We start from the raw sequence: 7,204 nt of genomic DNA on the forward strand, positions 1-7,204 counted from the left end.
CCCATGCTGCCATTTAAATGCTTGCCCTATGTTTACACAAAGAGATTCCCAGCAGAGGTTTGGAGCTCCGACATCCTTTGTTATGGCATTTCTTTCTCTAGGGGTCCCCTGTCTCCCCAGGATTTAATGCATCTGGCATGTTGGTGGCTGATTGCTTACCAGGGGGCCTTATAAATGCACAGATAAGGTTTATGCTCTTATTGAATTTGGTTACTCTATGGATTCTATTCTTCATGTAATCAAACAGAAAAAAAAGAGCCTGAATAAATTATTAAATGAAGAGGAAAACAAGAACCACAATGAAGAGGAAAATAACACACAAGAGTCATCACTTCAAGATGATCAGATTTTACCCATGGAATACTAGAAAAAAGGTGCTATCTTCAAGAAAATATGCCAATAATTTAGAGTCTTTGGAGACATTTCTTTAAAGTAGGAAGAAAATTCTTTCTTCATTACAAAAGTTTTAGAGAATTATGTGCAAAACACATATTAATGTTCAGGTAAACATTGATTCTTTTTTTCTCTCAAACCCCCACCTCCAACAATTCTAAACCAATTAGTTATTACACATTTTAAAAATTGAAACCTCATAATTAATTTATTAAGTACTTCAATATCCAGATTATCTCAGGCATTATAAATATACAAAGATTACTTTTCAACATAGTAGAGGAATAATATGTGTATACTTCATCATATCAATTTTTAGTTCAATACTTATTGGACTTAACTTTATCACTAAAGAAACAATTTTAGCATTTTGATGTAATTTGAAGTTACTAAATATTAGGAATTTGATTAATTGATAGTTACAAAAACCTGAAAAACGATGCTTAAACATGCTGGGAATTTGTTTTTCTTTCACCTAAAATATGTCTATTCCTGCAAAGATTGAATCTTTGCAAAGAGATTCACAAAACCTAATTGGGTCATATAGGGTCTCTTCCACTTCAAGTTCTAGTCTTCACCCATGGTGTTACCTTCCTCTTAGTAAATTTGATATTTTTGTTCATTTTAATGTTCCGGACTCCTTCTACCTTTTCCCCCGTCTTTCTTAGTACACGGTTTCCATCCTAAAGGTTGTGTCAACGTTTCCGCCAACAACATTTGCATTTGAGGTAGGACGAAGGCAGAACAGAAAGGCTACTAAGTTGAGTCAGCCTCATCCTCTCCTTTGAGTTTTCCCAGAAATACCACCCACCCACTTCCTCCTACATACTGTTGCCGAGAATGCAGGCAGACGCCACGCCTGTCTTCAAGGGAGCGGGTAAGAACTCTGGATGTTCATCTGGTCACATCACTGCCCCCTGCTGTTACTGAATAAGAAGGGCAGACTGAATGGTGGGCAGCCAGACGTTTCTGACACATCCTGCCAAGCCCCTTGACTTTATGGTGTGGGTGGACTGGTATTTATTGCACAGTGGCTGAGATTTTGACTGAGGTGTGGGCTCTAGAGCTATAGACCTCTGGGGTGACTTTTCTCAAAATTGTCAAAAATAATTCAAATGTCTCTCAGCCCACTGTTGCCCAGAGTTCTGGCCATGAGGCAGACATGAGTTTTGGGTTTCCCACAACTTACCTGGAGGTTTATGGAGTTCACCACACCCAACTGTGTTCTCACTGAATTCTCTAGAACAGATGTTGGGAGTCACAAATCATGACTGAACCCCAATACACTGGGTCTCTGATATCTCTCAATATCCATTTTGGCAAGGTAGCACTTTCAAAAAATATAGAAATTTAACAGTGTTGAACAGTCACACAGGCCTTTATAGACCGTCTCTTGTGGAGGTGGCAAGAGTGGGGGATAGTAAGATGTCATGGACTTTGCAACATACGCACACAGTGAAACTTTCCAAAATTCTCATGTAGAGATCTCTCTTGACAAAATTCATTCATCATAGCATATGCTCACCCCAAAATCTTGCTTTTTTTCCAAATCTCCAGTTTTCTGATCTCTTCTCTAGACTTCTTATCACAATCTCCTTACTTCTTTTGTGCTGGCCTTCTGGAACTTTCTTCTATATCATACTTTCACGTGCCTTCAAATCTTCTCTCTTCACTGGAAAGATCCGAAAAGCTGTGACTTCAAATCAAGAAGCCGACATGTCAGATACGCCAGTTAAAAAGTCCTGTGTGATTTGTGTTCCTGCCAGTTGAAAATAGAAGATACGGCGTGCAATTAGTTGAATCCAATCTAACGGCAAAGAGGCCTTTTAGGGGTCCATCAGTGAGTGGGCGGTCCATAGGCGCAAATCAGGCTTGGAATTTTTATTTATTTGGCAGCAGGCAGAATGGAGACAAGAGATGAAATTAAATTTAATTATAAAAACTATGAGAAAATTATGACTGTGCCCTTTAGTTTGTGGCTTATTATGTTTTTATCCAGTACCTGTGATTACAAATCTAATTGAACAGGAAATCATCTAGAGATCACTTTGGCATCAATATGTTGCAGGGTAATTAAGATTAGCATTTGAATTATCAGGATCGTTAGAAGGTTTTCTATGTGATTTGGATTGAGTAAGTCTAGTATTAAACTCACTTTTATGTTTCTGACAATTTAAGAATCACTGTAGATATCAGAATGGAGTTTTAATTTTTCAGTGAGATTCAGGTAAACTATAGTAATAGAGTGAGGATTATATTAATGGACAGTTTTAGAGGGAGAGTTACAATAAAGTGTAGGTGTGGGAAATGTTAACGATACCCTTGCTTTTGGGATTGATACCCTGATTTGAGTACAGATGAAACACTTGGCTTCAATTTAAGGCTTGGAATGAGGAGTAGATGCCAGGTTTTGGCTCCATCAGGGTTTTCATTGACAGGAAAAGAGTGCAGAGGCAGATGTTCACTTTGTTGCCTCCTAGAGGACATGTTGAGGCAAGGAGGGTCAAGAGATGGGATTCCACATAATCAAATACCCTGAGTGGGGTCAAGTTGAGAGCACAGCTCAAACTGTCTACCCTGGTTTCAGGTTGAGAGAAGATCAAGAAATGGGCTGGGGCTGAGCCCACAGGTCAGGGGTCACTGGGATGGGCTTCCTGGGCAGGGGAAGGCCAGGACTGACACTGAGATACTTGCCAGGAGGACCAGAGTCCTCTTGGGCTGATGGTCTATAAATAATTGATCTAGAAAACAGGGTCTGGGTGGGCTGGCCTGCGCTTCCCTGTGGACATCTGCAAACACCCATCAACAGCAGCACTGGTTTCTCTCTGTCGCTCTCATTTGTTTATCCGCCTCCCCCTCCCCAAGGGTCTGGGATTTTAAAGGACCTCAAAATGAGGCCTAGATCATCATACTTGGAGCTGAGGGAGCATAAGCACAGTCTTGAGACATTTAGAATAAAATTGTTTGGTTATTCTGAGGAGATAATGAGACCTACATATGGATATTACAGGAAAAAAGTTTCTCGACTCATCATGAGAAAAATCTAAAGAATAGGTTGTGCACAGAGACCATGAACTCCCTATAACTATAGGTGTGATCACACGGCCTACTAACAGATACTCTGTTATTTTTGGTTCGTTGTTATTATTAATGATTTTCTTTTTTTTGTTACCAAGTCTCAAAACTGCAAAAACATTTTAAGTATGGTCAGGAAGAAGATCCTAAATACTTGTCTAAAAACCAGCAGCCACCCTGTCATTTCGGGGGCCCTTATGCATGCTGAGGGGCAGGCAGGACACCCTCAGGGCTCAGCGAGGCTGCAACAGCCTCTCATTCTTCAGGCACCTGGAAGGAGAAATCCAAGAGAAGGGAGGCCAGGTGGTGGCAGCCTAGGGAACGGAGTCCCCAGGGGGAAACCCTACAAGCCTGGGGTCCATGTCCCGCTGGCAGTAAAACTGTCCCTGAGTGTCCTTGTGTCCCTGGTGAGCTCTGCCCTGGAACTTCAACCTGCGCTTTTCTGGACGGGTTCCTGGAACTGTTACAAAGAAGCGTTGTGGTGCAAAGGCCAAGAGCATGTGCTTCGGAGGCAGGCAGACCTGGTGATTCCAACTCGGCCACTTGAATAGCCACGTGACCTTGAGCAACGTACTCGGACCCTTGGAGGCAGGATGGTTGAACAGGATTTATAAAATGATCAGTTTTCATTTCTGCCTTTAATGAAACAAATAATTTTACTAATTTAACCTTGCTTAATCTACTGTCATATTACTCTTTTAGATGGGAAATAAAAAGTGACAGCAAAGCAAGTAGATTATAGGGTCACACTACATATAAGCAGCACGCAGGGGAAGCCAGCTCATTTCTCAAGGCTAAGTAGCCTTAATTAGCTCTTTGGCTCCCCCATGTTGATTCCCTGGACATCCCTGATCCTCAACCTAGTCCCATGTTTGAAAGCCCCTATTCTGGTACCACAGTAATAAATGGCTTATTTTCCAGTAGAAGAGAGGAAAAGGAGCCATCCAGGGTGGGCAGTGCCCTAGTGGGAACTGGACGTCATGGCCCTATGCCGGCTCTCCAGAGGACATTATCTTAATGATGATGTAAGAGTTCTGTAATGAGTCACATGCACAGTGTACTCATGTGTGCTTCCTACTTAGTCTTGGGATTATTGTATCAGCAAATCTGATGTTCAACTCCAAAGTTTTCCCACCAAGAAATGGTGATTTTTCTTAATCTCTGACCAGGAGAACTGTTTCTGTTCTGTCCAGCTCTGATTTCTCTTCTTCAGGGTCTATGGATCCTCTTTTGTATGTGCATATAGTTTGTTTCATGTGATATGTACAGGAGTGTCTGTTTCCTTTTCTCAGGGTCTTTACATTTCTTTGATCATCTGAAATATGCCATCTCTTCTTGGGAAAGACTGTACATAGAGTTAAGAGAGATAGTTAACTAATCTATTGCTCTTCAAGATACGTTACTATGTTTTCTTCTAGAAGCTTTACAGAACTGTGTTTTATGTTTAGGATTATGAAGCATCTGAATTTTCTATTTATTTAGGGAGAATAGACATCTTAGTAGTGTTGAATATGCCCATCAATGGACATCTAACTCTCCTTAAGCCTTTAATTTCTCTCAGTGATGCTTTGTAGCTTTCAGTGTAAAGGATTTGTATATATTTCAGTAGATCATTTACTAGGTATTTGATGTATTTTGATGCTATTGTAAATGGTATTGTTTTGAAATTTTGTTTTCTAATTTTTGGTTCCTAGTATATTGAAAGGCAATTTTGACCTTGAATCCTCTAGTCTTGTTAAATTACTAGTTCTAGTAGCTTTTTTTACTTTGTAGATTATATAGATTTTTCTATGAACATAACCATATTGTTTTCAAATAATAGTTTTACTTCTTCATTTTTCCATTTTGTACGATTTGGCCATTTTTTATCTTGTCATATTGCAATGGCTAGGACAGATGGTATAATGTAGAATACAGGTTGTAAGGGTGCACTTTTTTGACTCTTGATCCTCTACGTTAACTACAGGTTCTTCATGGCTATCCTTTATCAGCTTAAGGGAATTTTCTGTCATTTCTAGTTTGCTGAGAATTTTTTGTTCTGCTTTTCATCATGAATTAAGATTAAGTGAGCTATTGAAAGTATTCTACCCTCTCAGATTTATTATTAGAGTGTGTGGGAATAAGAGTGCTTGAATTATGTTCCATGAACCACATAAGGATCATCTATGTGAGAAATCTAACTGGTGAAGAGAAGCAAACAGACCTCAGCAGAAAGAAGCTTCAAGAGTTTTGTTTGTTCAATATGCATGTTGTATTATTTATCAATTTTTAAATGAGAAAACTGAGGTTCAAAGAGATGATCTAATTCGTTCAAGGTAGGCTGATACAATAGCTGTTAACCCTTGATATAATGTCCTTAGAAGAAGCAGTATAAAAGCAAGACTGTAATACACACACAGAAATAAAGTCAAAAGCAGACACTGGTGGTCACTGTCCCACAAGTCTATACCAATGCTCTCTGACCCTCTCCTTTCATTTCCATATTAGAATCTGACCATTATATTGGGCAGTTAATGCAAAGCTGGGGAAGAGCCACTTCCAGTTGTGTGTTATGTAACAGGGCGTAAGGGGAAAGGACCCCAGTGTGTTAGAAGGAGTCAGGCTCCAGGGCCCTAGAGCCAACTCTGCTGCTGTTGCATTGTGTGACCCTGGACAAGTAACTGCATCTCTCTGGCCTTCATTTTCCACTTGAAGGGCCTGAATTAGACCAAGAGTCCTTAATGGATGGTTCACAAGATAAAAGCCATCATTAGGCCCCCCTTCAAAGAGGTCAAGGAGAGTTACATATGAGCCACGGGAAAGACTCTCTGTCTCAAAAATCTCATCTATTCTTGCCCTCTGTCCTCTTCCCCCACCTCCAAAATATCAACAGAACTTTCCTTCCTTCCAAGCTGAACCTGCTGCTTCTTCATGTAATGAAACAAAGCCCCTGGACCAGTTGGTTTCTAAGTTTTCTTCGAGCTCCAATAAGCTAAATGTGTGGAATGATCTTCCCTTTGGCCCTGTTAGGAGACTTGAAATCCTCCCTTCTAATTAAGGTCTGTTAGTTGCTACACCAAGTTTGCTTATCTTAGGATAATAAAGTGACCCACCTCATGGGGATACTGTGAGGTTTGCATGAGTTAATTCGTGTGGAGCTCTTAGAACAGTGTCCAGCGTCTGCTAAGGGCTCTGCAAATATAAGCTATTTCCATTACTGTGACAGAAACTTATTGATCAGAGTTGTTCAAGATTCAGCATAATTGCAGGGCTGGGGTCCAGAAGCAGGGAGTCTACTGGAGCGGGTGGGGACCCAGGCAGTTCTTGGAACAGTCTTTTGGACCTGAGCCTTCACAGCTGGGTCCGGCCCTAGGTGCGGCTCTTACATTGGTGTGTCTCATTCTGAGTGAGACTTGGGTCTTAAAAGGACTTAACAACAGTTCCAGCTGTTAATATCAAAGCTTCCAAAATTGGACAGAGCTTCATCAGATCTGAAGTCCTCATTGCTTGCTGAATTACCATAGGGCAGGCAGTGTAGAACCTTTGCAATGTTTTCCATACAAATGAGGCAAAAGGAACCCCCTGTTGCTACCGGCTTCTACAAAAACGTTCTTATTATGTCCCTTGTATCTACAATTCAAATCATGCCCTAGTTGGGTGAAAATGTTTTGAGTTTTCTTTGGGCAGAAATTCTCCCAAGATTTGCCTGGTAGCCTGCTGCTTTGTTTAATTTTAGGAACATGAAAATCTTGTTGCT

Source organism: Manis pentadactyla, chromosome 19 (assembly GCF_030020395.1).
Source record: "Manis pentadactyla isolate mManPen7 chromosome 19, mManPen7.hap1, whole genome shotgun sequence".
Taxonomy (NCBI): Eukaryota; Metazoa; Chordata; class Mammalia; order Pholidota; family Manidae; genus Manis; species Manis pentadactyla.